This window comes from Carassius gibelio, chromosome B18 (genome assembly GCF_023724105.1).
Source record: "Carassius gibelio isolate Cgi1373 ecotype wild population from Czech Republic chromosome B18, carGib1.2-hapl.c, whole genome shotgun sequence".
Lineage (NCBI taxonomy): Eukaryota > Metazoa > Chordata > Actinopteri > Cypriniformes > Cyprinidae > Carassius > Carassius gibelio.
Window position 1 is genome coordinate 23,871,776 of NC_068413.1, and position 9,472 is coordinate 23,881,247.

At 34.6% G+C, this 9,472-nt stretch overlaps 1 long non-coding RNA gene across 1 annotated transcript; it reads right to left on the bottom strand.

The window, feature by feature from the left end:
- Positions 1 to 418: 418 nt before the first annotated feature.
- LOC127977294 (uncharacterized) lies at positions 419 to 5,358 on the bottom strand. The gene is made up of 2 exons (XR_008158170.1): positions 5,281 to 5,358; positions 419 to 1,015 (listed from the first exon to the last, which is right to left on the bottom strand). It is a non-coding gene; the product is annotated as an uncharacterized LOC127977294 (long non-coding RNA).
- Between the last annotated feature and the right edge of the window lie 4,114 nt (positions 5,359 to 9,472).

Consider the following 9,472-nt stretch of genomic DNA (forward strand, 5'->3'; position numbering starts at 1 on the left):
ACCGAAGGCTTGAATGAAGGGCAATCGTTGCCAATGACGTCGAACGCAAAACAACCAGTGAACAGTTTTTTTTTTTCAACCGGTTTGTTGAACCGAACTGTCCGAAAGAACCAGTTTGAGGAAAAGAACCAAACTAACCATCACTGCTGGTGACCCGAAAACAGATGCAACCAGATCTTATAGTTTTTCCTCAATCGATTTGGTAGATTTCTCCATACTCTGGTAACAGCTCTAAAAACAGTTAACTAAACACTCTTATGCTTGCGAAACTGTTAAGCATTCACTGCATAATGAAATGCAGCATTTTATTCTAGTAATGAATGCATTTGTTAATTCAATATTAACATCCAAACTAAAAGAGTGTTCTCTGTTGATTTTATAACAAATTCAACTGAAGATACACAAAGAAATATGAAAATACAGGTTTTTCATCGAGTTCTTTAATGAGGAGTTAAGGTGTACTGTATAACAAGTTGTCACCCCACATACACAAATATAATGCAAATAAGTACATGGGTAAATAAAAAAAAAAATAAAGTGATAAATGTACTGCATTCATTGAATAAATTTCATGAAAGTCATGCATCGGGGGAAAAACGCCTTGAATGCTGTATCAATCCTTGACATACCCATGCCCCAATATCTCCACAGGCCTCTTCCATCACTTGAAAACTGACTTGGTTGTAAGGGTTGCGATCATGTACTTTCTATCTCCAAGAAAAGAATTCCTCAATTGGATTCAGGAAAGGAGAATATGGTGGAAGAAACACCATCCTGAATTGTGGGTTATTCTGAAAACCACTCTCGCTTGTATGGTCCCAAGAAAGCATTGTGTGCCACAACACCAGTTGTAGAAATTGCTGCACAGAGAGTGAGGTTGCCTCCTTGTTGTTCAGGGACATTGATTGTAGCACAATGGCCAAATCACATGTCTCTCTTTTTTTTGAAGATTGAAGCCTGCTTCATCAATATACAGGTACTCATAAGTTGCACTGCTATCAAACTCCAAGATTCTCTAGAGTAAAAAGAACACAAGATAAGATATAGTAAATTTGTGTTTTACAGTAATAACATTGATTGCAATCAATACTACTGTGCAATTGTTGCTTAAGTTTGAGTTCACACTTTGAAGCAGCAGTATACATAGAGATGCCTAAATCTTTTCACATATAGTATCATGGACACATACTTAATCAGGAAAAATATAGCTTTGAGTTGACAGTAAAATTGCAGTAATTGGGTTGCACGTACTTGAACAAACTGTAATTGCAACCCCATTCTAACGGAGTTCCTCTCATAGGGCACTTTGTATACTTCATTAGATAACATTTCTTCTTAGAATACGGTCAATTGTAGAGTGACTGCACCTTGGCCTCCTCTTCCTCCTTTTCCACTTCTTCTTATATTTTCTCTTCCCACTATACCATTGCCCTCCAATCTATCCATCTCTTCAATCTCTTCTTCTCTTCCTACATCCTCAGCCCTTCCTGCTCTTCCTCCTACATCTTCAGCTCTTTTTTCTCTATCTCTTCTTCCTCTTCTCTCTCTACCCTGGTCACCACCTCTCACTCTTAAACCTCTTCTGTTTCCACTGCTCATACTTCTTTTTTTTTGTCTTACTGTATCTCCTCATTTGTCTTTTGTTCTTTTTCTCTTCCGCTTTTGTAGTTGTTGTAATTACGTAAGACAGCTGTGTGAACAATTAGGAAATTGGCTTTTTTTGTGTGTTGAGTGGATTACTAACTCATCAGATAACAATTTGGCGTTAATTAAATAGTCAACTGACTATTTTACAATTCACAGAGTTTTGTTTGTTGTGTTTTGAAAATGGTACAAAAATGCTTGTGATCTTTATGAAGAACAATGAAAAGTTACAAATGTTTTTCATGATTTATTAAAGATTTTGTTGGCTGTATGAACTGCTGTGATAAGTTAGGGTTTTGATTTGTGATTTGTAGGAAATTATGCTTTTGATTTGTGATTTGTATGAAATGAAGGAGAATTTACTATCTGTTTAGGAGAATTAATAAAGTGTACTGATCACGGTGTTAACTGTTAACTGTTACCTGCTCTCAGATTGCTCCTGAATTGCTCTTAAGCTAAGCCTCATACATAGAAATTTTTAAGCTAAATTAGGAGCTCGATAGGATTCTTAGAATCTTTAAGAATATGGGCCAATATTTTTCATCTGCTTAATGTGTCTTGAAGTAACAAGAGAATGGACAGTGCACAATAAGAGCCAATTAACATCTTAGTCAACTGTCCAAATATTATTGAGCTCCTAAAAATTGATGTACTTTGCTTTAAATCGTGTTAATTCCTAAATGGTAAATGCCATATTTTTGTGGAACCGCTTAAAATAATGCTAAATGTCTGCATTTGAATCACACCTTGATTGATATATTTCAAATCTATTGTAGTTGTGATTAAAGGCAAAAGCACAAAATCTCAGTCAGTGTCTGATTACCTGACTGTCATCTACAATGCCTACTAAAATGAACTAATAAGTGAGCTAGATAAATGGATAGTAAACTATCAGAATACCTTAGTTAATTTGTAGTATAGATGCAAAACTAAAGAAAAATTGGATGTAATCTAGTGTGCTTGAAGTTTTTTGCTGTTACATTAAAGCAGCGGTTCTCGATTCCAGTGCTCGCGCCCCCAGCTCTGCACATTTTACATGTCTCTCTTTGTTAACAAACCTGATTCAGATAATCAGATCGTTAGAAGTGAGCTCCGTGCATGAACTGTGTTCTGATTGACATGCTCCCTACTCCCTGAGCAGGGGAAATTTGTTGAAGTTTACCTCACTTCGGAACATTCATTCATGGATTTGCACTGCACAATGTCTTCAAACAGGTGTGACATCATATACTTCTTTAAATAAATACAATTTAAATTCACGTCTCGCACGTCTCGCACACTTCAATACACTTTGAATGAAACATATACGTTCGCTTCATACTGGAATCATGGCGGAATATCCTCTGATGTTAACTTTGCAGGGCACTTACATTCAAATATAACAAATGTCTGAAGTGATAAGAGAAACATACAAAAAGTGCAGAGCATGGGGGAATGAGGACTGGAATTGAGAACATCTGCATTAAAGTACAGACTTAAAAGTTTATCTAGCCCCGAGAAGTACTGATATACATAAACAATACATTTACAATGATGCCAAATTTTGATTTCAGCTCCTACTCTCGCCACCAAAGGCTGAGCATTGTGATTCACCAATATAGGGTCTGACACTGGGTGCAAGGATTTCATCAAAATGCCTACCCTTACGAAAGGAAAATATATTTACCAATATATTTCTTTAAATATATTGTGATATATCATTTTCCTTTTTATTTTCTAATATTTTATATATTTGAATACATTTAATAATATATTGATGATACATATATTATATAATATATTGCAAAATATGATTGCCGCTTTCAATAGATTGCAATATATTGGAAAAAAATTAATATATATAAGAATATATGCCTAATATATTACATGATATTTTCCAATATACTGCAATATATTTTTGTTTCATAAGGGTAATGGCAGACAGGATGCCTTTGCCTATCCTGTAGAGGTCTGTGCTTCCCTCCAATCAATCAATCAATCAATCAATCAATCACCTTTATTTATATAGTGCTTTAAACAAAATACATTGCGTCAAAGCACTGAACAACATTCATTTGGAAAACAGTGTGTCAATAATGCAAAATGATAGTTAAAGGCAGTTCATCATTGAATTCAGTTATGTCATCTCTGTTCAGTTTAAATAGTGTCTGTGCATTTATTTGCAATCAAGTCAATGATATCGCTGTAGATGAAGTGACCCCAACTAAGCAAGTCAGAGGCAACAGCGGCAAGGAACCAAAACTCCATCGGTGACAGAATGGAGAAAAATACCTTGGGAGAAACCAGGCTCAAGTTGGGGGGCCAGTTCTCCTCTGACCAGACGAAACCAGCAGTTCAACTCCAGGCTGCAGCAAAGTCAGATTGTGCAGAAGAATCATCTGTTTCCTGTGGTCTTGTCCTGGTGGTCCTCTGAGACAAGGTATTTACAGGGGATCTGTATCTGGGGCTCTAGTTGTCCTGGTCTCCGCTGTCTTTCAGGGCAGTAGAGGTCCTTTCTAGATGCTGATCCACCATCATGTCTGGATACGTACTAGATCCGGGTGACTGCAGTGACCCTCTGGTCTGGATACAGACTGGATCTGGTGGCCACAGAGAGGATCCAGGGCTGGTAGTGCCATCAAAATTTGATTGATGAGGGTCATAAAAGCCATCTGTTCTAGACACCTGTTTGTACACCCCCTCCCCTCCCTGTACACCCCGGTGACCTAGATATGAACTTACGAACCTAAGAAGGAATTTCGGTGAGGGAGGGGAAAATGTGTTGGGATCTATGTGCTTTTTTGTTAAACTCTGAAAAGGGCGAAATCATGAAAATGGTATAAGGGAAGTTTTTATTAAGGTTTTAAGTACACAGTGCATTTCAAGAAAAAGGTTATAAACACAAACGAAATGGAAACGATGTAATGATCGTTTTCATAGTTGGAAAAGTGTAAAACGTTGTTATAGTTGTAACAAATAAAAAAAAAAACTAGGTTACTGATTATTTATCTAAAACAACTAAACAATTCAAAAACGAACAGATATGTTTTCGTTAAGCAACACGCGAAAAAGATGTGAGAGCTTGTAGTATTACAATTTAAAAAGGTGTTTTGTTACCAGCTAGAAAAGAAAGCATTTATCACTTATACCTTACCTCAAAACTAAAAAAGAAACGAATGTAAAGCGGCGATACAAACCAGAAACTTGGCGTTTTGTCACAATTTGAGAAAAAGTTAAAACAAAAGAAAAAAGATGGAAGGCATCTACGCTGATCTCAAAGAAAATACATCGGACCCCGTCTTTAAAACACCAGCACAAGATACTTGTCAAAACTATGCAATACTTTACCACTAATTATCATTTTAAAAATCGAGAGTGTTACTGACAGGGAGTAAAAAAAAAAAAAAAAAAAAAAAAGATCTCACAGCAAAGTGTTACGACGTCTCCGGTAACGTTAGATCGATTCAAACTGAAAAAAGAAACGAATGTAAAGAAACGATACAAACCAGAAAACTATGCGTTTGTCATAATGTGAGAAAAAGTTAAAACAAAAGAAAAAAGATGGAAGCCATCTACGCTGATCTCAAAGAAAATACATCGGACCCCGTCTTTAAAACACCAGCACAAGATACTTGTCAAAACTATGCAATACTTTACCAGAAAAAAAGATCCTCCGGCAGAGTTTGCGAAGCCTCCGGTAAAACGACCTCACAGCACAGCTGACACACTCAGAATGCTTACATCCGGTCCCACTCAAACCACTCCTTCTTCCTTTTACACGCAAAGGTTTAGGTGCATTTACCGCCACCTTCAGGGCAGGAGTGTGGAGCATTGACCTTAATGAAAACTAACTAAAACATTAAGAGATAAAAGAAATACAAAAATAAAATGAATGATAATAATAATAAACTTAGTAGTGATTCTTTAAATCCTGTTTATCAACTCTTTGAGATACTTAATCATTGAAACATTTCTATAGTCACATCTTTATTTAACATTTTCTAAAATGAGATCTGATTTATTTCTATAATAAGTGCTTGCGTAAGTTGTAATCTTTCCTTGTCATATCTTTTACATTTTATTAAAATAGGTTCAACTGATTCAGGAAGATCACATTTAACACAAAGTCCAGACACATTTTTTTCCTCTTATAAATAATGACTGATTAAGTGCAATGGATTCAATTCTATGACGAGATCTTCCTTTCTACCCCAAAAATGCTCCTTTCATTTCCAACTGTTCTTTGAATATTATATAAATGTCGTCCTTTATTCTCACCACCCCATTTAATTTGTCACGTATCTTTTTATTTTTTATTTATTTTTGTAATTAATCCTTTTATTTCATATTTTACTCATTGGAGTATTAAATACGATGTCTGACATTTTAATGCTTTTATCTGATCCACTATTCATTACCTTCTATTCCTATATGTGCAGGTATCTATACAAAATAAATATTTGTTTTTGCTTGTATTCTGAACAAACTGTAAAATGACTGACAAATTGTCTTGTTGAAGATTCGCCACACTTTAAACTTGATAGTACTGAAAATGAGTCTGAACATATGACTACTTTAGGTATATTAATGTGTTCAACCCACTGAAGATCCAAAAATATGACAATCATTTCTGTAGTATAAACAGATGGATGATTAGATGTTCTTTCAGGCATTCTATACCTACCCACTTGGAACATATGTGTCCTGTTTCAGGATCTTTAGATACATCTATGTACATGAGTTACTTTAAAACTATATGCTCTTTATTTTTCATCTAAACAAAAGTCCTTGATCTTTTATTTTATTTTAATAAGTCACTCACACTTACTTTAGTGGCCTAAATCATTGAATATGTCTTTTATTTTGTCAATATCAACTTCTGGCACGAAATTCTACATTCATAAATGTATGTTTCTCAAAAATCCCCACGTTTGGTGGTATTTAAAGAGGAATTTGTGATGTATTTGGAGACGTTAAAAGGAATGAAATGTCCCAAAGCAAGATTTTTGTATTCTTCATTAAAGGACTTTGGTTTTTCTTAATGTGAAAATCTGTTACTCCCCTACTTTTTCGTTCTTTATCTTTTTCTTCAGTGTTGTTTTATTTATTTTACATTTATTTTGTTTTATGATGTACAGAGTGTGAACGAAAATTGAATGTAATCTCAGACCGTATTTGTAAATCTACCAGTAAAGTACTCCTTTATGTTTTTAATGTTTAAAACTTTGAATAAAAAAGAAATAAAAAAACACCCACAAACACTTCCCCCTAACACTTCCCTAATAACGTTGGTCGCAAAGGTTTAAATGTATGTTAAAAGAATTTAAACAAAGTAACGTTTTTAATAAAAACACATCATTTCTTATTTGATTAAAATATTCGACATGGTTTCAATATTAGACCGATGCTTTTACTTTAAAATTAGGTTAACCTACACGATTAAATTTTTTCATCTCGACAAAAATTCCTTGTTGGAAAAAAGTGCTGTTTTATTTCATTTTAGTAAGTCACTCACACATACTTTAGTAGTCTAAATCCTTGAATACGTCTTTTATTTTGTCAATATTAACTTCTATCATTGCTATATCGTTGCTATATTAATTAAAACATGCGTTTAGGCATACAAATATTAATCAGGAATGAATTCAAGACAGGCTTTTCTTGCCAAAGAAACTTTAACAACATTACATGAAAGGCTAAATATATAATCTCAAGTAGTGCGTATAAACGCGTCTGGTGTTTGGCATCTGATGTCTGTGTGATTACTGTTACGACCATGTCAGCGAAGATTGTAAAACATCTAAAGGTTTTTGGGGTTTGCAACTCAACTGTAATCTAATTAGTTTTCCGGGGTTCTGGTGTTGTAAATGGTGTGCTGCAGGTCAGCTAAAGTAAAAAAAAAAAATGGTGTGTATTCACTGATCAAAGGGTGACAATTTCAACTTTATGGCTTAGGCCTGTGATCGTGAGGTTAGCTGAAAGTTCATTTACTGGTCAAAAGGATGTGAAATCTTTTAACAAGTCAGACCATAGAAAAATGTTGTTTAACAAAATATTGTTAACCTCAACATAGATGTACTGAGAATGCAAACAAGTACACAAACACAACCATACAATCATAAACACACACACACACACACAAATGTAAACATACAGAAAACATGAACATGTAACCAAACAAATACAAATATACACTCAAACAAGTACATATATACACAAGCAAACAAAATAGGTCACAAACACGAAAATGCCTATATAAGATTGAAAATGAGTTCAAAATCCTTCATCACTTAAATTAGGATTGTGATCATTTCAAACTCAAAAAAAAAATTACAAAAATAAATAAAAAATAAAAAGATACGTGACAAATGAGAATAAAGGAGAATAAAGCACGACATTTATATAAAATTCAAAGAACAGTTGGAAATGAAAGGAGCATTTTGGGGGTAGAAAGGAAGATCTCGTCATAGAATTGAACCCATTGCACTTAATCAGTCATTATTTATAAGAGGAAAAAAATGTGTCTGGACTTTGTGTTAAATGTGATCTTCCTGAATCAGTTGATCCTATTTTAATAAAATGTAAAAGATATGACAAGGAAAGATTACAACTTACGGAAGCACTTATTATAGAAATAAATCAGATCTCATTTTAGAAAATGTTAAATAAAGATGTGACTATAGAAATGTTTCAATGATTAAGTATCTCAAAGAGTTGATAAACAGGATTTAAAGAATCACTACTAAGTTTATTATTATTATCATTCATTTTATTTTTGTATTTCTTTTATCTCTTAATGTTTTAGTTAGTTTTCATTAAGGTCAATGCTCCACACTCCTGCCCTGAAGGTGGCAGTAAATGCACCTAAAGCTTTGCGTGAAAGAGGAAGAAGGAGTGGTTTGAGTGGTTACATCATTTCCATTTCGTATGTGTTTATAACCTGTTTCTTGAAATGCACTGTGTACTTAAAACCTTCATAAAAAATTCCTTATACCATTTTCATGATTTCGCCCTTTTCAGAGTTTAACAAAAAAGCACATAGATCCCATCACACCCCCCCCCCCCAACCAAAATTCCTTCTTAGGTTCGTAAGTTCATATCTAGGTCACCGGGGTGTACAGGGAGGGGAGGGGGTGTACAAACAGGTGTCCAGAACAGATGGCTTTTATGACCCTCATCAATCTAATTTTGATGGCACTACCAGCCCTGGATCCTTTCTGTGGTTTTTTTATGAAAGGCTTAATAACAGCCAGTTTGAAAGTTTTGGGGACATATCCTAATGACAATGAGGAATTAATAATAGTCAAAAGAGGACCTATGACTTCTAGAAGCACCTCTTTTAGGAGCTTAGATGGTATAGGGTCTAGCATACATGTTGTTGGTTTAGATGATTTATAAAAGTTTATACAATTCTTCCTCTCCTATAGTAGAGAATGAGTGGAACTGTTCCTCAGGGAGTCTATAGTGCACTGTCTGATGTGATACTGTAGTTGACGGCTGAATGGTTACAATTTTATCTCTAATAGTATCGATTTTAGAAGTAAAGTAGTTCATAAAGTCATTACTGCTGTGGTGTTGGGAAATGTCAATACTTGTTGAGGCTTTATTTTTCGTTAATTTAGCCACTGTATTGAATAAATACCTGGGGTTATGTTTGTTTTCTTCTAAAAGAGAAGAAAAGTAATCAGATCTAGCAGTTTTTAATGCTTTTCTGTAGGATATGTTACTTTCCCGCCAAGCAATACGAAATACCTCTAGTTTTGTTTTCCTCCAGCTGCGCTCCATTTTTCGGGCTGCTCTCTTTAGGGTGCGAGTATGCTCATTATACCATGGTGTCAAACTGTTTTAC